Source organism: Saimiri boliviensis, chromosome 4, assembly GCF_048565385.1.
Source record: "Saimiri boliviensis isolate mSaiBol1 chromosome 4, mSaiBol1.pri, whole genome shotgun sequence".
Lineage (NCBI taxonomy): Eukaryota > Metazoa > Chordata > Mammalia > Primates > Cebidae > Saimiri > Saimiri boliviensis.
In genome coordinates this window covers 157,295,325-157,318,929 of record NC_133452.1, presented here as the reverse complement: position 1 = coordinate 157,318,929, position 23,605 = coordinate 157,295,325, and the positions used below count along the sequence as shown (strand labels likewise).

The window sequence follows — 23,605 nt, the reverse complement described above, 5'->3', positions numbered from 1 at the left end:
ATTTATCTGATATCTCATTTACAAATAATTTTTTACTTATATGGCTTGTGCTCTCATTTCTTAACAATGTCTTCTGCAGTTCAAAAGTTTTAACTTTTGATGAAATCAAATTTGTCAATATTTTATTTTATGGATTGTGCTTTTTAGGTACCATACCTAAGAATGTGCTGCCTAACCCAGGATCATGAAGATTTTCTCCTGTTTTCTAGAAAACTTATAGTATTAATATTACATTAATTAATTAATTTCTATAAACCTAGTTTATATTAATTAATTTTATTAGTTATATTATACTATATATTATATATTATAATTATATTAATTAGTTGTGTTAACTAATTAACTAAATTCATCAAAGATGAATTTAGACTCTTCTCATATCCTACAAAACAGTTAAATTCATATGGATTATAAACCTAAATGTAAGAGTTAGGTTTATATTAATTAATTATATTAATTAGTTAATATAGTTAACTTCATTTACTAGTTAATATAATTAATTCATTTACTAAAAAATTAGGTTTATATTATATTAATTAGTTAATTGTATTAACTAATTAATATAATTAGTTAATTAATATAAACCTAACTCTTACATTTAGGTTTGTAATCCATATGAATTTAACTGTTTTGTAGGATGTGAGAAGAGTCTAAATTCATCTTTGTGCATGTTGTTACCTAACTGACCCCAAACCATTTATTAAAAAGCCCGTCATTTCTCCCATTGGATAACCTTAGTAACTTGGTTAGAAATTGATTGACCTTAAATGTAAGGGTTTATTTTTGGACTATCAATTTTGTTTCACTGATTTGTACAGTTGTTTCTCAACTTGTTGTGGAGTTACATAGTAATAAACCCATCGTAAGTTGAAAATGTCGTTAAGTCAAAAATGAGCATTTTGTTGACGTGATGGGATTCAAAAACACAAAACATGATACCCCCAAAATGCTGACCACACAGTTCCCTGTAGAGTATTGGTTGTCTACTCTTGTGATTGCATGCCTGACTGGGAGCTGTGGGCCGTCATCACTGCCCAGCATTGCGAGAGAATATTATACTGCATATCACTAGTCTGGGAAAAAATTCTAACTCCAACATTCAAGGTATGATTTCTGCTGAATGCATATTATCATTCCATTGTAAAGTAAAAAATATATATATATAAGTCAAACCATTATAAGTTAGAAACCATCCATTGTTCTAGATTATTTTAGCTTCGCAGTAAATTTTAAAATCAGGAAGTGTAAGTTCTCCAAACTCGGTTTTTTTCCAAAACTATTTTGGCTACTCTGATTCTTTTGCATTTCCATGTAGATTTTAAGACTACTCATTTGCAATCATTCTTGCTAGGGTTTTATCAGGTACTGCATTAAACCTATATATTAATTTGAAGAGAATTGATATCTTAACGATACTGACTTTTACAATCCATAAATAAGGAATGTTTCTTCGTTTATTAGAGCCTTTCATGTTTTATTCAGATGTGTTTATAATTTTTGGTACTTAAGTCTTAGATTAATTTTGTTAAACTTATTTCTAATTAGTTTATTATTTTGATTCTATTATGATTGGAATTGTTTTTGTAATTTTATTTTCAGACTGTTAAGTGCTGGGATATGGAAATACAACTGATTTTTGTATATTGATTTTGTATTCTGCAAACTTGCTAGTTTATTAGTTCTAGTAGTGTTTTGTAGATTCCTGAAAATTTTCTTCATACAGGTTAATGTCATGTACAAAATAAGAAAAGTTTAACTTACTCATTTCCAATCTAGATACCATTTATTTCTATTGCCTAAGTGCATTGGCCAGAACTTCCATGAATATGTTGAATAGAAGTGGTAACAGCAGACACCCTTAGGTTGTTTCCAGTCTTAGGGGGAAAAGTATATTGTTTAGCAGGATGTTAGCTGTAGGTTTTCTGTAGAGATCTTTTATCAGGCTAAAGAAGTTCATTCCTTTTTCTACTTTGTTGAGAGTTTTAAATCATAAATGAGCGAGTTTTGTCAAATGCTTTTTCTGACTTGATTGAGATGGTTATGTATTTTTGTCCTTTAAGCTATTAACATGATATACTGCATTAATTGATTTTTGGATGTTAAAGCAATTATGTGCTCCTGAAATACAGTTACTTGATTATGCTATATAATCCTTTTTACTTAATTGCTGGATTTCAGTTGCAAAAATTTTGTTGAGGGTTTTTATACCAATACGTTTTTCTTTTATTGTGATAACAGGGTAATACTGGCTTCTCAGTAAGGAGTTGGAAACGATTCCCTTTTATTACCTTGAATAGTTTGTGAAGTATTGGCATTAATTTTTCTTTAAAGTAATCCAGAGATTTTACGAGGGGAGCCTCTGGGCCTGGTTGTTTCTTTTTTGAAAAACTTCTAGTTATTAATCCAATAGTTTTGCTTGTTATAAATCTGTTAAATTTTCTGTATCTTCTTTTTGCAGTCTTAGTAATCTGTGTCTTTCTAGGAGTTTGACCATTTCTTCTTAGTTACCTAATTTGTTGGCACAAGTTTCTTCATAGTATTCCCTTTCTTTTAGTGTCTATAGAGATCGTGTGATGTCCCCTCTTTAATTTCTGGTTTTGGTAATTTATATCTTTTCTCGCCTTTTTTCCCCCTTAGCTAGTCAATTTTGTTGATTTTTTAAATGACCAGCTCATGGTTGCATTAATTTCTCTTTAGTGCTTTCTGTTTCCATTTCATGGATTTCCGCTTCTTTCTTTCTTGTTTTTCTTTTCTCCTGGTGTATTTGCGCTTAGTTTGCTTTTCTCTTTATTTTCTTAAGGTGGAATGTTAAGTTATTGATTTGGTATGTTTATTCTATTCTACCATCAGGTTAAAGATACAAACAACTCTTACTAAGCACTGCTTTTGCCGCATCCCATGAATTTTGATATGTTGTTTTGTTTTCTTTCAGTATAAAATATTCTGATTTTCTTTGTGATTTCTTCTTGAACCCATGAGTTAGTAAGAAGTGTATGGTTTAAATTTTTAATGTTTATGGATTTCCCAAATCTCTTTCAGGTTTTCCTTCTAATTTAATTCTGTTGTCATTAGGAAACATACTTGGTCTAACTGTTATACCCAGGCAAGAGAGATGGAATAGCGCCATGCTCTGAGTTTGAATCACAAGTCCTTTATTAATTAGTGGGCGACTAAGAGAGGACTAATGCTCAGAATTCTCTCAGCCCCAAGGAAGGGGCTGAATTCCTTTTTATACCTTCCTTAATGTACGGGAGAGGGAGCCTAGCTGAAGCAGAATTTATAGAAGCAGAACAAGCAATTTAGATAAGGAGGCTGTTAACTAGGAGGCAGGAGGTTCTCATGATAGTTGATTTCTAAGAAGGGTATACACAAGTCATTCCCGTGATTCTCAGTTACCAAGGGGTATATTCAGTTTTTGTCATATAATCAATCAAGCGGAGGGGGCATTCACAATAGCAAGTAGGCTTGCAAAGCAGGATATGGTTACAAAGCTTATATGTTTCCATAGTTCTAAGTACAACATGACCCAGCACAGTAGCAAGACCCAGGTATGCAATGGGAAAAATGGCAGGAGGGATGAGATGGAGGTCAAGCTGGAATCAGTCTGGCTCTCAGCAAAATGAAGTCTGTCTGGCTAACACAGGATAGGTTAGCACATGACCTCTGCGTTTTCAGGTTATTAAAACTTGTTTACTGCCTAGCATGTGATCTTTTTAAGAAAATGTATTATGTATGCTTTTAATTCACTTGAAAGAAAAATATACTTTTTAGTATGTAATTAACTTTACTGGTGGTCTTTATTACTTCATGTGAATTTCAGTCACTATCTAGTGTTATTTTCTTTCATCCTGAAGAACTTCCTTCAGCAATAGTTTTTGTTTTCTCTTTTTTCTCCTTCTGAAACTTCCATTTCATGTATGTTTTGTTTAATGGTTTCCTATATATATCAACAACTCTATTTATTTTTATTTTTTTGTTTTGTCCTTCACATTAGGTAATTTTTATTGCTCTATCTTGTATGTTTCTGATTATTTCTCTTGCTAGCTCAAATCTGTTGTTGAATACCTCCAGTGAATTTTTGTTTCATTTAATGGACTTTTTGATATCCAAATTTTCATTTTCTTCTATTTAAAAAATAATCTTTACTGATTCACTTATATTCTGTATTTGCTAGGTAACTGTCATGTTTTTCTTTAATTCTTTCAAAATGGTTTTCTAAATATTCTGTAAATGTAATTATGATAGTTGCTTTTTCTTCTAAGTCCAACTTGGGCCCTCACAAAGGTAGTTTCTAACAAACACCTCCTCCCCTCTGTATGAGTCACATTTTATAGTTCTTTTATGACTTGTAATCTCTTGTTGAACACTGGACAATTTGGATACTGCATTGTTGAAATTCTAAATTCCAAATCCTCACTCCTAGTGGTGGTCTTTGTTATTATTTTTTGCTTGCTTGCTTCCTTGTTTAATTGTTTTGTGACTTGCTTAGAATAATTCTGTGGAATCTGCCTCTCCATATAGTATACCCACTAATGTCTCTGCTCAGTTTGTTGTTTGTTAAATCTTTGTTTTCATTTTTAAGCCTCACATTTTAGTGGTCACCTTTGGATCTATATAGTATCATCACCGGGTAATAATTGGTAAGAGCTTGCACTTAAACAAGTTCTGTCAGTAAAGTTTTCATTTTGTGTTTTTTGTTTTGTTTTGTTTGTTGGTTGGTTTTATTTTTGCGATGGAGTCTTGCTCTGTCACCGAGGCTGGAGGGCAGTGGCACAATCTCAGCTCACTGCAACCTCTACTTCCCGGGTTCAAGTGATTCTCCTGCCTCAGCCTCTGGTGTAGCTGGGATTATAGGTGCATGCCATAAATTTTTTTTTTTTTTTTTTTTTTTTTTTTTTTTTTAGAGATGGGGTTTCAGCATGTTGGCCAGGCTGGTCTTAAACTTCTGTCCTCAAGTGATCCCCCTGTCTCAGGCTTCCAAAGTGCTGGGATTGCAGGCATGAGCCACCATACCTGGTGAGTTTCCACTTTTACCGTTGGATCTGTGTGTGGGTTAGAGAACACATGTAAAGCTAAGGCACGATTCTCCAACTTTTTCTTCCTGTTGAGGCTCCTCAGGCCTCCTCCATATGTGTATAAGGTCTTACATTCAAACAGGGACATGCAGAGGGATAGGGTGTCTCCAATCCTTCTGGCTCAACAAGCTACCATTATTTTACTGATCTATAAAACAAGAGGGTTTTATTAAATGATGATTTCTAAATTCCTTTTTGGCTGCAAATGTAAAGCTCCTATGTACCATAGACACACCACTGTATTTGTTTTCCTCTTGAAACATTGCAGAGCTTCTCTTCTAGTAATGGTGGATTAGGAAATTCTGACCAGCTGTCTACTAAGATCAACTAAAAAATCTGGACATAGTATAAAAGTACATTTTACTGATGCATTAGAAAGCTGATAAGGTAGTGAGGAATTATGGAAGCGAAAACCAAGGAGAAGAATGAAAGCCACAGGAGAAAAAAGCTTCCTTTGAGAGTTTCTTTTCTCTTAAGGCCATCATATATTCCAAAAACTAGTGCCTGAGAGTCTAAGAAGATCAACTGAATTTTTGACAGATTTATAGATCAGGGAATATAGAAGTCTCCAGCCTAGCAAGGAAAGCTTGGTGTTGTAGTAAACTTGATGACTCTTGGTTGAAATCCCAAAGAGCTACAATAAGGTGAAAAATAGCCGGGCGCGGTGGCTCAAGCCTGTAATCCCAGCACTTTGGGAGGCCGAGGCGGGTGGATCACGAGGTCAAGAGATCGAGACCATCCTGGTCAACAAGGTGAAACCCCGTCTCTACTAAAAATACAAAAATTAGCTGGGCATGGTTGTGCGTGCCTGTAATCCCAGCTACTCAGGAGGCTGAGGCAGGAGAATTGCCTGAACCCAGGAGGCGGAGTTTGCGGTGAGCCGAGATCGCGCCATTGCACTCCAGCCTGTGTAACAAGAGCGAAACTCTGTCTCAAAAAAATAAATAAATAAATAAATAAATAAATAACAAGCTGTTGCAGGGATTGAAACCCAGCTGCGAAATATTTCAATTCATGATTAGATTAAGATCATTTAGCATTGCAAGTATTCCTGACTGCCTGCCAACAGCCAACATAAGTTCCCATTAAGAAAGATAACATTCTAGGTTTCAAATTATCTCTACGTTTTATTTAAAAAATGCAATATCCTGCACGCAACTGAAAATAACCAGGTCTGTGGCTTACACTTGTAGTCCCAGCTACTCTGGAAACTGAGGCAGGAGGAGTGCTTGAGCCCAGGAACTAGAGGCTACAGTGAGCCATGATCATGCCACTGCACTTCATCTAGCCTGGGTGACAAAGTGAGACCGCATCCCCAAAACAACAACAAAACCAAGAACCAAAAAACATGAGAACAAGGACACAGGACTGAAGGCTGAGAATCAAGAGAAACAAACAAACAAACAAAAAAATAGAAAAATACCTACAGGGTATCTGGAAAATGGAATTGTAGGCAAGAATTTAAAGATATCTATGCTTGCTGTGTTCAGAATTCAGATTAGTATTTTTGCATGAAACTAAAACATATTTAAATAGAAAAAAGAGGTCTGGGCACGGTGGCTCACACGTGTAATCCCAGCACTTTGGGAGGCTGAGGCGGGTGAATCACGAGGTCAGAAGATTTAGACCATCCTGGCCAGCATGGTGAAACCCTGTTTCTACTAAAAATACAAAAATAAGCTGGACGAGGTGGTGCATGTCTGTAATCCCAGCTACTCAGGAGGCTGAGGCAGGAGAATCCCTTGAACCCAAGCGGCAGAGATCCCAGTAAGCTGAGATCACACCACTGGACTCCAGCCTGGTGACAAAGTGACACTCCATTTCAAAAAAAAAAGAAAACAACAACAACAAAAAAAAAAAAAAAAAAAAAGAAAAAACTGAATGGAAATTCAAAAACTTTAAAAACAATAACATATTTAATTTAATGTAGATAGATTGAAGAAAGAGAGAAATATCCTGGAAGATATGACAAAAAAAATTCAAATTGAAGTAAAAAAGAATAAAATTGGAGTGTAAGAGGAAGAAGAAAATAGTAGAAAGGACTGAGATACATGTAGTTGCAGTACTGAAAGGAGAAGAGAAAGATAATGTGGTGGAAGCAATATTACAGAAGACAATGGTTGGGAGTTTTGCAAAACTAATAGAAGATATGAAACCCAATATTTTAGAAGGTCTGTAGACTCAAGGACTATAAAATATAAAGAAAATTATGCTTGGGACATCACAGCAGAGTTGCTGAAAGCCAAAATCATAGAAAAAAAATCCTAAAACTGGACAGAGAAAAATGATATTAACTTCAGTGAAGTTAGTATAAAATTGAAATTATACTAACAGTTGTCTTCACTAAAAAAAATGCAGAAGCAAGAATACAATGAAATTATAACTTTAAAATAATGAGAAAAATCCTGAATGTATCTTTCGTAAGTGAAAGAGGTAAGGAGGACATGGCTAGTCTAGGTAAGGCTTTACTAATGGGGTGCTAAGAACTTTTCACCAAAAGATACTTAATGAAAATTATAAAAGGCACCTTTTAGGAAGACAATAAATAATCTTAGAAGATATTCAGAGCTGCAAAAAGGAAGGAAGAGCAAGAAAAAGGATAAATATGTGCCTATGTCTAAATTTATATTAAATATAAGACAATAATAATTATAATGTCTGTGGAATTTTAAAATACATAGAATTAAAATACATAAGAATAACAGCATATGAGAAGAGGTAGTTATAAATGGAATTAAAATGTTCTTAGGATTTTGCATTGTCTAGCAAAAAGTCAAAGTATACATCTTTGTTAGGCTTTTCTAAGGCAAAGGATTTTGTCATATCTAGGAAATAATGTTAAAAAATTTTGTTCAGTAAATTCAAGTAAGTTTAAGTAAATTATGCATGTCTAGTGGTCTCATGCCAATTTTAATGTGTTTTTCTATTTGGATATGTTACAAATGAAAAAAAAGTTTTAAATTGACATTTCAAGGAAAACTGCAAAGAATCATCCAAAAATTAAAATTCAGCTTCATACTTATTTGTCTGTTTAGAGAAAATTACCTGAAGGTGACTTTGAAGCAAAAGATAATCCCTGTTTTAAGGTTGGAAGTTTTGGAAGTGACACAGCCATTTTAATTCGTTGTTGCCTGAAGAATATAAGGTACCAATCTAATTATTGTGCCTTTACAGTAGTGCATATAAACTCACACTTTTAATTGGCCAATTTGCTTGAAGGGCTGTGAATTATTTCCTAAGTTTGGGTATTATTATCTCTCTTAAAACAAAGGCAGGTGCAGAAGTGATAACTGAAAGAAAAAGGAATAGATGACTTGGCTTTGACCGAACAGTTCTGTGACCCGGTTGGGATCTTGAAGGGAGGAATCAGTACCTATGTTCATGTGCTATTCTTGGAAGGAGCCAGTTGTATAGACAGGGCTGAGACACCGATAAGGAGGGTTGCCATCTTATTTCTACTACTGACTAGCTTTGTGTCCTTGGGAAAGTCGTTTTGTGACTCTAACCATTTGTTTTCTTTTCTGTAATACGGGCACAGTAATTTAGCTCATAGGTTTAATGTGAGAACTGGTAATGTTTGTGAAAGTGTTTTGTAAACAGAAATGTATATACACGTGAAGGACATGATTTTTGTTTCAAATCATACATCACACAATTCAAGTCAAGAGCATCTATCAGTAGTTACAAAGAGATGGACAAATTTACAGCAAGTACAAAACAGCCAAACTACAAAACTGTATATTTGAGTTAAAACTAGTTGCTTAAACACCTACTGCGGGAAAAAATCAGATTTTCAGAGTCAGTAGGCCATAGGAAGAATTTTGATTTTGTCATGTATTTTTACTCTTCTGTTAGTAGTACAGAGTTGTCAACTTCTAAATTTGTTTGTCTTTCATTAGGTGATCTATTAGATTTGGTATCTATTTCACTCTGTTTCTTGTGAAACGTTCAAGAAAACATGCAAAAACAGAATACCCACATGATCAAATTTTCAATAACATGTTAAGTAGCTTAATTTGTAACTCTGTGAGCTAATCTTATATTATCAAAGCAGAAACAAGTATATCCATTTAGATTGCTTTGTTTTTCATGTTTAGAACAATTGATTTATTATTCTGGGTTAATGAATAACAACATTTTCTTATCTAATTTAAAGAAGCATAAAGGAAATTGTGTTTGGGAATGTTATATTTAGATTTCTAAGAAAATATAATGGTGTAAAATTTTGAGCTACTGAGGATGGAATTTCCAAAAGACCTTTCATTTCAGCCTCTAGGGTTTTCTGTGTGGAATACAGATGTGAGGAAAATAGCCTTTCCTGATGTTCTGATGTTCATATCTACTATTATTTTATTTAGAGAATCAGATTTTGTTAGCTAGGAATAAGACGGAAGACAAGAATGAAAGAAACACAAGACACCTTTCAAGTGACTATTATTATAAGTTGGAAAGCCCTGTTTTCTTTTTCGAAATACTTTTTAAAAATCAATATCCATATATATGATCTTGAAATTATTACTATAAGTATATGAACCTGATGAGGTATTTTCCTTATTAATGCCACACAGAAATTTATGATGTTTAATGTTTTAGGATACTCAGTAGTATGATTAGATCATAATAATACTTTGGTTATTAAATAAATGACTAAGTTATATATTTTGGAGAGAGATTTCAAGAGACAGATAGATGAGACCCATATTATAGTCTTAAAGAGTTAATAAATTATGAAGTCCTATGTCAACAATAATAAGGAAATAGCTACTGTGACTTCTTAGAATATTAAAAAAATTAAGAAGCTTGTAAGAAATTATTTTCTTTCTGGCGGGTAGCTGTGGCTCACACCTATAATTCTAGCACTTTGGGAGGCCAAGGTTGGCAGATCACTTGAGGTCAGGAGCTGGAGACCAGCCTGGCCAACACAGTGAAACCCCGTCTCTACCCAAAATACAAAAATATGCCAGGCATGGTGGTGCAGGCCTGTAATCCCAGCTACCTGGGAGGCTGAGGCAGGAGAATCGCTTGAACCCAGGAGGTTGTTGCAGTGAGTGAGATCATGCTGCTGCTGCACTACAGCCTGGGAGATAGAGCAAAACTCCATCTTAAAAAAAAAGAAAAAAGAAAAAAAAGAAAAAAATTATTTTCTCAGGATGAATATTGTTTCTCTCTTCACAGGCCTTACTCAACCCAGGTTGTTGGCCCCTTGGTTTCTTGCTCTTCCCCTGCCTTCCACTTCATTTGCATCTTGCCTGCTCCAGACACATCTCCAGCTTCTACCTCTCCTCCTTCAACTGCTTTTTAGGCCAAAACAACCGTATTGTCAGTAAGACTGATGTGACGGTCCGTGATACCGTAGTGTTCTCTGGATCTATTACAAAGCCTTATCATCTAGTCTGCTCACCTAATTAATTTCAGCTTTCCACTTGGCTTTGTGTGTGTAGATCTAGCAACAAAAACGTGACCAAAGCATTTTTTCCTTTCGTTTCTTTCTCTCTTTTTCGTCTCTTTCTTTTTTCTTTCTTCCTCCCCCTTTCCTCTCTCTCTTCCTCACTTCTCTCCCTCCCTCCTGTCTTTTCTTCCCTCCTCCCTCTCTTCCTTCCACCCTTCCCTCCTTTCCTCCTTTCTGCCTGGCCAGAAATTGGGTGAAGTGATACGTTGGTATTTGTTAGTTCTCATTCCCAATTCTTTACTGCATCTCTTCTGAGTTTTACAGTCACCTGGAACTTGGAGTGAATATCAGAAGCTCCTAAACTATCTACCAGGAGAACACAGAGTTCTAACAGCTAGCAGTTGCTCGTGGAGACAGAGCTGTGATCTCCCACAGAAGCAGAAGGGCTAGGCTATGTCGTTTAAATTCAGCGCAGGGTGTCAGATGAGAGTTTGAGTCAAATAGGGAGAGGGTAATAGCATCCCCTCAACCCCCTCACACTAAAATGGTTCCAAAATTCTGAAAAGTCTTTAATTTTTCATTTTTGGGTACAACATGGGCAAAGTAATAAAAAGCTGCGTACACCAAAGACTCTAAAATACAGAGGGTTCAGGCTCATGGAAACGCCTTTCAAATATGCTCGATAGAATAAGACAAAACAAGCTGGGCGCGGTGGCTCAAACCTGTAATCCCAGCACTTTGGGAGGCTGAGGCGGGTGGATCACGAGGTCGAGAGATCGAGACCATCCTGGTCAACATGGTGAAACCCCGTCTCTACTAAAAATACAAAAAAATTAGCTGGGCATGGTGGCACGTGCCTGTAATCCCAGCTACTCAGGAGGCTGAGGCAGGAGAATTGCCTGAACCCAGGAGGTGGAGGTTGCGGTGAGCCGAGATCACGCCATTGCACTCCAGCCTGGCTGGGTAACAAGAGCGAAACTCTGTCTCAAAAAAAAAAAAAAAAAAAAAAAAAAAAAAAAAGAATAAGACAAAAGAGAATCTAATATTAGTCACAAATAATTCATATTTATTAGAAGTATGTCTTCTTTTAAAAAGAGCCTGCTGAGGTATTTTGGAGAGAAATCAAGCTGACTAAGCCTTTGAATCATGTAATCAATTTGGTAGGTTGCCAAAAAAAAAAAAAAAAAATTTAAGTTTTTGTTGTTTTATGTTTTTGTTTTGTTTTTTGAGAAAAAGTGAGGACCAGACTCAGTATTAACCTAAATTTTCCAGAAAATTGAAGTATTTAGATTGGTACAAAAGTAATTGTGTTTTTTGCAACTACTTTCAATGGTGAAAAATGCAATTACATTTGCCCTAATCTAATAATATCAGTTATTTTTGGATAGCAAATACAGAATTACCACTACTACCACCACCACCCTTCAAGCAGCCTAAGGGATCTATTTTCTTTGACCCCCAGCCTTACACATGCTGGCCCACACCCTGCAGATGCAATCTTTATAGGAACAGGAGCTGAGTTTGGAAGTTGAACAGGCATGACTCCCATGTGTGCATATGTGATCCTATGCAAATAGTTCTGCTTGGTGGGTCTCAGTTTGGACAGTTTTAAGAGAAAGAAAAGAAAAGAAAGAAGAAACAAGAGAGAAAAAGAGAGGGGGGGAATCATGATGCCTACAGCACAGAGGGTTGAGCAATGTGAAAAAGAAAATGTATGAAATGTGCTTGTTTACACCTAAATGCTCAATAAATTTTATTTTTATTTTATTATTATTATTTTTTTTTTTGAGATAGAGTCTTGCTCTGTCACTCAGGCTGGAGTGAAGTGGCATGATCTCGGCTCACTGCAACCTCCACCTCCCAGGTTCAAGTGATTTTCCCTGTGTCAGCCTCCTGAGTAGCTGGGATTACAGGCATAAGCCATTATACCCAGCTGATTTTTGTATGTTTTATTAGAGATGGGGTTTTACCATGTTGGCCAGGCTGGTCTTGAACTACTGACCTCAGGTGATCTACCTGCTTTGGCCTCCCAAAGCGCTGAGATTACAGGCATGAGCCACTGCATCTGGCCTCAATAAATTTTAGTTGTTATATTATCAGTAGTAAAGGTTAAACAAAATATATAAAACACTTTATTTGTTTTTATATATTTTGGTAAAGTTACTTTGGATAAAAAATATTGGGGGATAATCCACTGATAAGAAAGCCAGAACATTTTAATATCAGGGGGAGTACTTCTAACAAAAGGTGATAGTTACTGAAATTAATGCTGTAGAGGAGAGAGTAGGACTGAGGCTGGAGAAAACCCTTCACCCAAAAAGGACTCATTAATAATGGGACATGTGCTTCAGAACTCTGTTCCAGTAACTAATCAGTGATTTACGTGCTCTGGCATTGGCGAATCTGTTATATTTGTTGCACAACTTATTGATGGAAAATAAATTCTTTTCTATGCTCTTTCATTTTCAGTTGAAATGTATCCAACTTTCTTAGTCGAATTCACATCCAACAGCTTTTTGTAACCAGACTAAAACAAAGCTAATTTTAGCTGGACAAGGATCATAGCCATTTATGGTTTGACACTACAGTTAGCCAGAGAAAAGAGATGGAAAATGACTTCAAGAAAATTGAATATGTTTCAAAACATTTTTGTTTCCATATGAGGAGCAAATCTACTATCTATGTGGTAGTCTGCAAAGAAAAAAAGAATGTCTTCCCAAATCTCTAAATTAAGGATTTTATTTCATGATATCATTTGATATGTAGCTGAAGTTGTTAAAGTTTATCTAATATTTATGGTAACCCCATGGTATGTACAGTATAGAAGAAAGAAAATGGGCTTTGGAGTTGGATCTGAATTGCAAATTCAACTCCTTAACCTCTTAACTACCCACCTTCCCAACTCTACCTTTTCCATTTATCTGTAAAATCAGAATAATAATACCTTATTTATAACGTTGTGGCAGTGGTTAATGTTTAAAAGCACATAAAATGCTTAGAACAGTAACTATGGCAAAAATGCTCATGCAATCATGGCATAAATAGTAATTCTGTTTTGCTTTCTAGTAATCTGTTTATTGGATTATCATTAACTCACTTCATTTTAATGCTTTCTGTTAAATAGCTATGTACCCTAACAGAATCTTGTCAAAATGATAAACTGTGAAAACATGTCATCTTAGTATCCAAGCTGAATGAATCTAATACCGTATTTTGTTATTGTTAAGAAGTATTGGGGCCGGGCGCGGTGGCTCAAGCCTGTAATCCCAGCACTTTGGGAGGCCGAGGCGGGCGGATCACGAGGTCAAGAGATCGATACCATCATGGTCAACATGGTGAAACCCCGTCTCTACTAAAAATACAAAAAATCAGCTGGGCATGGTGGCTCGTGCCTGTAATCCCAGCTACTCAGGAGGCTGAGGCAGGAGAATTGCCTGAACCCAGGAGGCGGAGGTTGCGGTGAGCCGAGATCGCGCCATTGCACTCCAGCCTGGGTAACAAGAGCGAAACTCCGTCTCAAAAAAAAAAAAAAAAAAGAAGTATTACGTCAAAGTTCCGATTTTTGTTCCCCAAATTTCTTCTTCTTGGTTTTCTACATAGTGAGATAGGCAGAGCCAAAATAAATGTTTATCGTATTTCATTGTCTTTTTTTACCTCATCAGAGGTCTACAATATATGCATCAGAGGTCAGATTAAGTCCAAGGATGTGGCTGTCAGTGACTCCGTCAAGGAGGGGAATCTAAGCCAATTCCAAGCCCAAGATGAAGTTAGGAAAGCATAGCTTTGGAGAGACCTTACTTTCCATTTTGCTACCACTTTTCTTATTTCTGGCCTTCTTTTTTGGTCCTTTTCTTACACTCAAACATTTTTGGGTACAGGAACAGAAAACCACATACTGCATTTTGTCACCTATAAATGGGAGCTAACCATGCAGTACACATAAACACCGAGAGGGGAACAGACACTGGGGCCTACTTGAGGGTGAAGGGAGAGAGAAGAGTGAGGATCAAAATACCTCCCAGGTGCCTTGCTTACTGTCACCGGGGTGAAGCAGTAACCTGTTTGCCAAACCCATATGATACACAATTTACTTATGTGACATACCTGTAAATTCACCCAAAACCTAAAATAAAAGTTCTTAAATAAATAAATAAAGGGCAGGCAACTCCAACAACAAGATGAAAATCTTTCACGATAAGTCGTTTCTTGTCCCAGCTTTGCCCTCACAGTCAGAAGTGGAGAAGGAAACTGGCCTGAAGAATATTGAGGCAGGGTCTCATTCTTTGTGGCTTATTAACTGCATACGTGATCCTACAGATCAAGCCACTTCTTTGAGTTTCTTGAGTTAGACAGGCAAATTACATTATAGTTTTCTTATAGTTTGACATGATACATTGCCCTGGTAAGGGTTTATGTTGTTTGTTATATTTGCATTTCAATCTAAACTTGTAAAGCTTGTCTAGCTAACTGGTTCTAGTAGAGGAAATGATGTAATAGTCTCCTATTCCTGAATCCCAACTCCCTGTCTTAGGAAAGGTCAGAGTAGTAGTAGTTCCCTAGACTGTAGGCAACCTATCAGTGCATCAAAATTATTGGAGGGGATTTTTAAATCTATGGCTACTCTACCCCCATTGGAAATTCAGTAGGTGTTAGGTTGGCTCGGGCAGGGGGTTGGTGAAAGGCCTGTAGTTTTGGGCTGAGTGCAGTGGTTCATGCCTGTAATCCCAGCACTTTGGGAGGCCAAGGTGGGCGAATCACCTGAGGTCAAGAGTTCGAGACCAGCCTGGCCAAGTTAGTGAAACCCCATCTCTACTGAAAATACAAAAGTTAGCCAAGGTGGTGGCCCTTGTTTGTAACCCCAGCTACTTGGGAGGCTGAGGCAGGAGAACCACTTGAACCTGGGAGGCGGAGATTCTGGTGAGCCGAGATTGTGCCACTGCACTCGAGCCTAGGTGACAGAGATGTATTTTTAAAAAGAATCACAGATAATTCTGATCTTTACTCATGTCTTTGAGTCTTAATGGCTGTGTTAAACACGTTGAACTGCCTCCTTCTTCCACATCTACAAAAAACGCTGTGTCTTACTGGGTCTTTTAGGAAGCAGATCCTAACACAAGGATTCAGTGCTAACATTTTACTTGGGGACACAAGACCATAGCAATGAAGGAGAGAGCAAAAGATACAGGAAGCAAAGTCAGAAGGGAATGCAATGTCTTATCACCTTGGCTACTACTTTATAATAAGCCATACCAGGTCACTCAATAGAATTGTTAATTCTGTACATGAGGATTTTGCAAAAAGTTTATATGTAGAACCTTGCTCCAGGGTAACCCACAGAGAGAGAAAGAATGAGAAATGTATTTGGCTAGCTGTCTCACATGTCTCACTTCTAATTGGCCAAGTGTCACTCCATGAGGAGCTAACTCCCTATCCCCTGGCTTTGTCACCTGATGCATCTACCATTTCTCCAGAAACAGATTCTGTATCCCACAGCATAGTGTTTTATTAAAATCCAGTAATGGAAGGGTGACCTGACATGGGGCTTTCTCACTGATAAGATGAGATAGAGAAAGAAAGAGCTAAGTTGAGGGACTCTGAAAAGATGAACAATATTTGTGTCTCAATATATGTAGTTATAATCCACTCTTTCGGGAAAGTTATCAGCGCCTCACCTAGGATGTTTCATAAAAGCAGTTGTCTGAATGAAATGCAAAAGCTGGTTCATTTACAGCACATGCATTAAAATCCATGAGAGACATTTCTGGGAATCCCAACTCAAAAGAAAATGGGAATTTCTTGAAAATTTTAATATGTTCATTTGGTGTTGGGTATTATTAAGAGAGTATGAATGGGAACTCAACCGAAAATGATATCAAGGTCTAAACAGTCTGCCAAAGAAACTGAAATTTCAGGGAAACATTATATTCAGACAGAGCTGCTGGAGTTCATTTAGCTTGTTCACAAACAGCTTGAAAGCCGTGTTTGAAATTTGTGCACACTTGTAAATATGACATTTAGCCCTTGGTCATGGGTACATCTTAGGCACTAGAAAATCAGCTTGTAAACTTCATATCTCATTCCGCTCTTTTTAACTGAAAGTGAAATATTTGGCCCTCTCTATTTTACTTACAGGAAGTACATTTATTCTACTTGAGCATAGTTTTAGCCCCTGTGGTTTTTTGTTTGTTTGTTTTGTTTTGTTTGTTTGTTTGAGATGGAGTCTCATTCTGTCACCCAGGCTGGAGTGCAGTGGTGCTCCTCGGCTCACTGCAACCTCCACCTGCTGGGTTCAAGCAATTCTCCTGCCTCAGCTTCCCAAGTAGCTGGGATTACAGGTACCTGCCACCATGCCTGGCTGATTTTTCTATTTTTGGTAGAGACTGGGTTTCACCATGTTGGCAAGGCTGGTCTCGAACTTCTAACCTTAAGTGATCCACCCACCTCAACCTCTCAAAGTGCTGTGATTACAGGCATGAGCCACTGCACCTAGCCTCTTGTGCTCTTTATGTTGAAGTCCAGTCATCATAGAAGTAAGTCAGATCTTTGTCCATGACTCATGAATACTTTATATTCCTTTTCACTCTTTACATCCCACCACACCTCCATTTTAAAAAGAATAGGTAGGTAGGAAGAGAGAATTCTGACACTGATAAAAAATTTCTGTCTTGTTAGCCCAGGATGATAGAAGTTTGTGAATGATAGACATTTATATGCTCTGTGTCTATCTTCTGACAAATTATATGTTTTCTTTATCTTGTATAACCGTGAAGTTCCTTGCTAGCCTCTCTCAAAAAGCACAGGGAGAAAAATGATAGCTAAATCTTTGTAACTATTTGAAATCTAACTCAAAATATGTATACAAAAAATTAAGTTACAGTATCACATAGATTGGGTGCAGTCACGCCAAAGGTAGTTTATGAATTGCAAAGGAATGGGTCATAAAAGAAGAGACTTCCCCCATCCCCCTTGGAGATCTGTTTATTTGGCAATTAACAATGGACTAAAGTATCTTTCTAAAATTGTGTCCTGTGACTTCAGAATTTAATCTCATATTGAATTCATTTTCATATACTTTTAACAGCATATACTCCATTTAGCTGTCAGAATGAGCCTTTTAAAAGGATGAATCACATCTTGATGCTTATGACATCTCAATGCTCTAGTGGTTTCCCATCACGTTTAGAATGGAGTCTAAAGTTGGGGTCTACAGGGCCCAATGTTATCTGGCCCTTGGCTAGCTCACTGGTATGAACAACCAGTCCTCTCTTACCCATTCTGCTTCAGCCACACTGAGCTTACAGAGTGAGATGTAGCAGACTTAAATTAGACATAAACTAGATTTGACTTAAGCTAGATTTGAGGCATATTTTGGATGCAGAACAGACAGGTCTTACTGACAGATAAAATGGGAAAGTCGAAGAAAAAGAGAAATAAAGAAAACAGAAAACGAAATGCCACATGTTCTCACTTATAAGTGATAAGAACTCATGAACACAAAGAAGGGAACAGCAGACGCTGGGATCTACTTGAGGGTGGGGGGGCGGGAGTAAGGAGACGGGCAGAAAAGATCCTATTGGGTACCTGGCTTAACATCTGGTTGTTGAAATAATCTGTATAAGAAACCCCTGTGACACAAGTTTACCTAGGTAACAAACCTTCATATGTACCTCTGAACTTAAAACTTTAAAAAAGAAAATAATTATTTTGAGTTATAACAGTAACAATAAATACTAGCTCTTTTTTTATTTTTTATTTTTATTTTTATTGCATTTTAGGTTTGGGGGTACATGTGAAGAACAGGCAAGATATTTGCATAGGTACACACGTGGCAGTGTGATTTGCTGCCTTCCTCCCGCTCACCTATATCTGGCATTTCTCCCCATGCCATCCCCCCGCAACTCCCCACCCCCTGCTGTCCCTCCCCTATTTCCCCCCAACAGACCCCAGTGTGTAGCGCCCCGCTCCCTGTGTCCATGCATTCTCATTGTTCAACACCAGCCTATGAGTGAGAACATGCGGTGTTTGATTTTCTGCTCCTGTGTCAGTTTGCTGAGAATGATGGCTTCCAGGTTCATCCATGTCCCTACAAAAAACATGAACTCATCATTTTTGATGGCCGCATAATATTCCATGGTGTATATGTGCCACATTTTCCCTGTCCAGTCTATCGTCAATGGGCATTTGGGTTGGTTCCAGGTCTTTGCTATTGTAAACAGTGCTGCAGTGAACATTCGTGTGCACATGTCCTTATAGTAGAAGGATTTATAATCCTTTGGATATATACCCAGTAATGGGATTGCTGGGTCAAATGGAATTTCTATTTCTAGGTCCTTGAGGAATCGCCACACTGTCTTTCACAATGTTTGAAAAAATTTTGCAGTTTACCCATCTGACAAAGGGCTGATATCCAGAATTTACAAAGAACTAAAACAGATTTACAAGAAAAAAACAAACAAGCCCATTCAAAAGTGGGCAAAGGATATGAACAGACACTTTACAAAAGAAGACATACATGAGGCCAATAAACGTATGAAAAAATGCTCATCACTGGTCATTAGAGAAATGCAAATCAAAACCACATTGAGATACCATCTCACACCAGTTAGAATGGCGATCATTAAAAAATCTGGAGACAACAGATGCTGGAGAGGATGTGGGGAAATAGGAACGTTTTTACACTGTTGGTGGGAATACTAGCTCTTTCTATGAATACTGTCCCACATTAATAATAAGTAGATAAATGATCATGCCAAATACATAGCAGCGATAAATCTTGCTTTAGTTTGCATGTTAGGAGATATATTAGGGTCAGAATTTAGTGTTCTCTTCTTCACCTGTGAGTCAGCAGTTCTCCAAGTTTGACGGATTGCAGTACTGTTTCTCTTTGGTAGAGCTGCCACTATTCAAGTTTATGATTTACTCTGCACTGTCACTATTTCTCCAGGTTGGTTCCCAAGCCACAGCCAATAGAATAATCATTATAAAATGTAAGCCAAACTCCTCTCTGGAGGCGGGACCTAGGAATCTTCATTTTAACATGTACTCCATGATCCTTACAGATTCTGAGCTTGAAAATCACTGCTCAATAGATTTCTTTGGAACTTAATATGCTCTCTTGCGTTTATTAGAAGTTGAACTTGAGTTGTCTTCACTGCACCTTAACAGAGAAACTGGCCATCTCTCAGACCAAGGAAACATTTAACTGAAAGGCTTGGAGATGATGAATGAGCTTGAGCTCCCCACTCTAGGAAATAGATTGTTTTTCGACCATGTGGGAACAGTATGCCTCGGCACCCATTGTCTTGATGTACTGGAAGAAGACGATTCAGATCCATACAGCTGGTATGTTCCTACACGGCTGCTTCGTGGGGATAAACTAGGTTCCCAGAAACTGTGTGGCAGGCTACACTCCATCTGTCCTCTGGAACGTGAATACCGTCTTAACAGCTTTTATTTGTTTCATCTTTCTGACGTGCTTTCACAAGGACACAGTGGAATGCCGGGTCCTGATAAAGCCCAGATAAAACAAAAAAGCAAGCAGTTCCATCACCTCTACCCTTCTTTCTTTTCCAGACTTCATAAAGGTTAGGAAATTCTTGAGGGTTTCTTTTTTCATCATATTCAAAACCAAAAAAATAAAATGAAATACAAAATGTTCTTGTCTCCAGTTTTAAATACAAGACAAATCCTTTACAGTCCCAGAAAGGAGGGCACTGGCCGGCCCCAGCTCAGTTCCCACCTGGGGGAATTCCATACATATACAAATTTAAATTCAATTTACCACATTCACATAAAAAGGGACTGGTTTCTAAGCCCAATGATGGGAGTGACATTGAATCCAAGATTGTATAGCACTTTAAAGAACTTTCCTTTTATTAGCAGCTCCATAATCACATTAACTTAGACTGAAAATTTGAACTAATTCTTTCCCTAGAGGCCCGAGCAGTAATAATTGTAGAAATCTGTGAAAAAGGATAAATACAATTCAATAATTATATTGATAAATAAAATGAAAATCAGCTAATTGTGTCATTCACTCAGATGCTCGCCTCGGCTGTTGCTGGCTTTCTGCTTCACTGCCTGCTAAACTTTTTCTGTCACACTTCAATAAATTTAATTGTGCAGAATAAATGAGCTAATTTTTGAAGTCACAGGCTCTGTTTGCAAGATAAGGATGGTGATTTATTGACCTCTTCCAGCTCCGTAAGAGCATCACACTCCTTCTCTGCTGACAGCTTGGCATCGGCCGTGTTCTCTTCTGCCGCTTCCTCTCACAGCTCTTGCTGGTTCCGTCCTAACCTCCCCTCTCTCCTCTCATCTCCTTTCAAGAAATCACTGGCCGCATATCTTAAACAGTCCGGCAGGCCCTGCTTCCCGTTGGTTTCAGAAGAACATTCTGGTCTCTGTAGTAGCTCTTTATAGGGTGATTAATTATTTTTCCATTTCTGCAGCTATCTGAACCTATCCTTCAGAACTAAAACCTTGGGTTGTGAACTTCTACCTTTCAACATCCCACAGCGAAATCCAACTCATCTGTAGGTGTGACACAGATAATGGAGACAATGGCTTTTGCTCTTGGACTTAAAACAGTTTCTTGCAACAGGCACACTGATGTCACACCAGATGAAAGCTCCTGATTAAACACAGTGTTGAAAAGCAAGGCCACTTCCTGCATGTCGGGTTGAGATATGACAACTTAAAATATAACGATTCAAAACGGCAAGAATTATTTGAATAAGCAAAATAGAATCTGCTTGTAATGTAGAGAATGTGCCTTGGACCAGATGCCTTAGAATCTGAAATAGCTTTTATACATTGACATCTCCTGCATGATGTACAGTGTGTATTAATGACTGATTATTTCCCATATGAGCCTCATATTTTTAATACACACCAAAGCACTTGTATTAATTATGCCTTCTCACAGGGTCCAGCTTCTATGGCAATACCTGGAATTAGCAAATGTTCAACAAATAATTGATGAATGAACACATTAATTGATTAATGAACAGATCACATTGATATAAAAGTTATATTAAATGAATACCTATATTTCAGCCTGTTATGGGACAATTTGGAAGACATGCAATTTTATGCCAAATTATAGCATAATGAACTCTAAGTAGTGGCACCAAATTAGGGTTTAGAAGAATCCTCTAAAGGGAGAGTAGAAAAATAACTATTTTTTTCTTTTTTCTTTTTTTTCTTCTTTCTTCTTTTTTTTTTTTTTTTTCTTGAGAGGGAGTCTCACTCTGTCACCAGGCTGGAGTGCAGTAGCACAATCTTGGCTTAGTGCAGCCTCCGCCTCCTAGGTTCAAGGGACTCTCTGGCTCAGCCTCTCAAGTAGCTGGGATTATAGGCACACATCACCACGCCCAGCTAATTTTTTTGTATTTTTGGTAGAGATGAGGTTTTACCATGTTGACCAGGATGGTCTCGATCTCTTGACCTCATGATCCACCCACCTCAGCCTCCCAGAGTGCTGGGATTACAGGTGTGAACCACCATGCCCAGCCAAATAACTATCTTTTTTTAAATTTTATTTTAATAGAGAAGGCCTTGTAAAGCATTACTAGGCATCTAAATATTATCCCAATTTGTACACAAAGAAAATAAGTCTCACAGCATGGCATAGCTATCTATCTACTAAGGGAGTTCCACAGACAGATCTCACAGAAGGTTTTGTCAGCCATCAGCTCGCTGTGGGCTCAGTTGTCTGCCTGGCCTGGCATGAAGAAAAGTAGTGGGACTATTTATACTGAGGTTTGGGATTCTTAGTACAATGGCTTCAATCCTCTGACTATGGAAGCTCAGAGCCACAGATTTACAGCTGGATAAAAGGGCTAGTCAAATATGAGTGAGTGTGTGTGTGTGTGTAAGAGAGAGAGAGAGTGAGAGAGAGAGAGAGAGAGAGAATTAGCTAGACTCTTGCATATAAAGAAGACAAAACAGTTTACTTTTCAGTTTATCTCTTTTTTCTTTTTTACTTTCCTCAAACTGCTCTCCTCCTGCTATTTTCAGACCTTGTGCTCCACTGCTTGTTCTCCTCCAAACAGGTGTGATCTCTTTGAAGTCTGAGAACTTGGCTTGGGGAACGGAGGCGCTAGCTACAGTGTTCTTAACGAAGACTCTTATGCTAGCATTGTCCTGGAGCTCAGCACTACCTGCCCAGTGTCCAGGTGTTTGCTTGCAAGAAGTCATAGCGTCATTGCAAATCAGGATAGACTCCCTGACAGGCAGAGAGGAACTTCCACGCTGGTGCTCTTGCTGTCATTGTTACCATCTTTGTTGCAAAAGCAATCATTCCTTGATAATACCATGTTTAAAAGAGCCATTGAGTAAGTATAAGATTTTAATTACCTGATGTATCAGCAAAGGACGGAGGCAGTCTCTCATAGCATGGACAAGCCCTATTTTCCTCATGGGAAAATATCCCTCTTAAACTATTAATACAACTGGAAGAACCGCCAGGTCTTTTCTACACAGCTTACCCTCATTCTCGCCAAAGCGTTTATTGAATCCCTAACTAAAACCACTTGTGCTCTTGAACTCTCTTCTTGGGAAAAAAAAAAAAAAAGAAAGAAAGAAAAAAAAAAACTGAACGATTATTGTTTCTTTCTCAGAGGGACACAAAAAGGGATTACCACAGGAAATCCAGAGAGGCTTTAGGAGAGGAGCTTGCGTTGAGATAGAAGCCGGAAGCCCACTTAGCCAACTGCCTCCATGGGACCTGGCATGAGGCGGGCTTATGACAGTAAATGCTACACAGCCCCCAGTGAGAAAGAGAATTTGGCATTCATTCTTCTGAACCCGCCATCCCTCAGCCCTGGCGCCTGGGAATTCTGCGAATCGTTGCCTGTGGCAGTGACACTGATTTGTATCTGGGTATGAACTTAAATGAAAACATGAATTGAACTCATTACTTGAGGAAGGAAACACTGCCAAATTTAACAGGATGAAATTCCAGCTGGGTGTAAGGTTTTATGGGGCTACAGTGGAATATCTCATAGAAAGGTTTCCAGTTCATAAAACACTTTCAAAACATGCTCGGCCCTTTTAAGTTGAAGGGACATTATCATTTCTATCTATGGCATTTCTCTGCAAATTGAACTCAAATATCCTTTGGGCTGACTACACAGAG

At 37.6% G+C, this 23,605-nt stretch overlaps 1 long non-coding RNA gene across 1 annotated transcript in view; it reads left to right on the top strand.

The window, feature by feature from the left end:
• The window catches only part of LOC141584405 (uncharacterized), a 133,945-nt gene that overhangs the window by 103,791 nt on the left and 6,549 nt on the right, over positions 1–23,605 (top strand). The gene's annotated exons all lie outside the window — the stretch shown is intronic.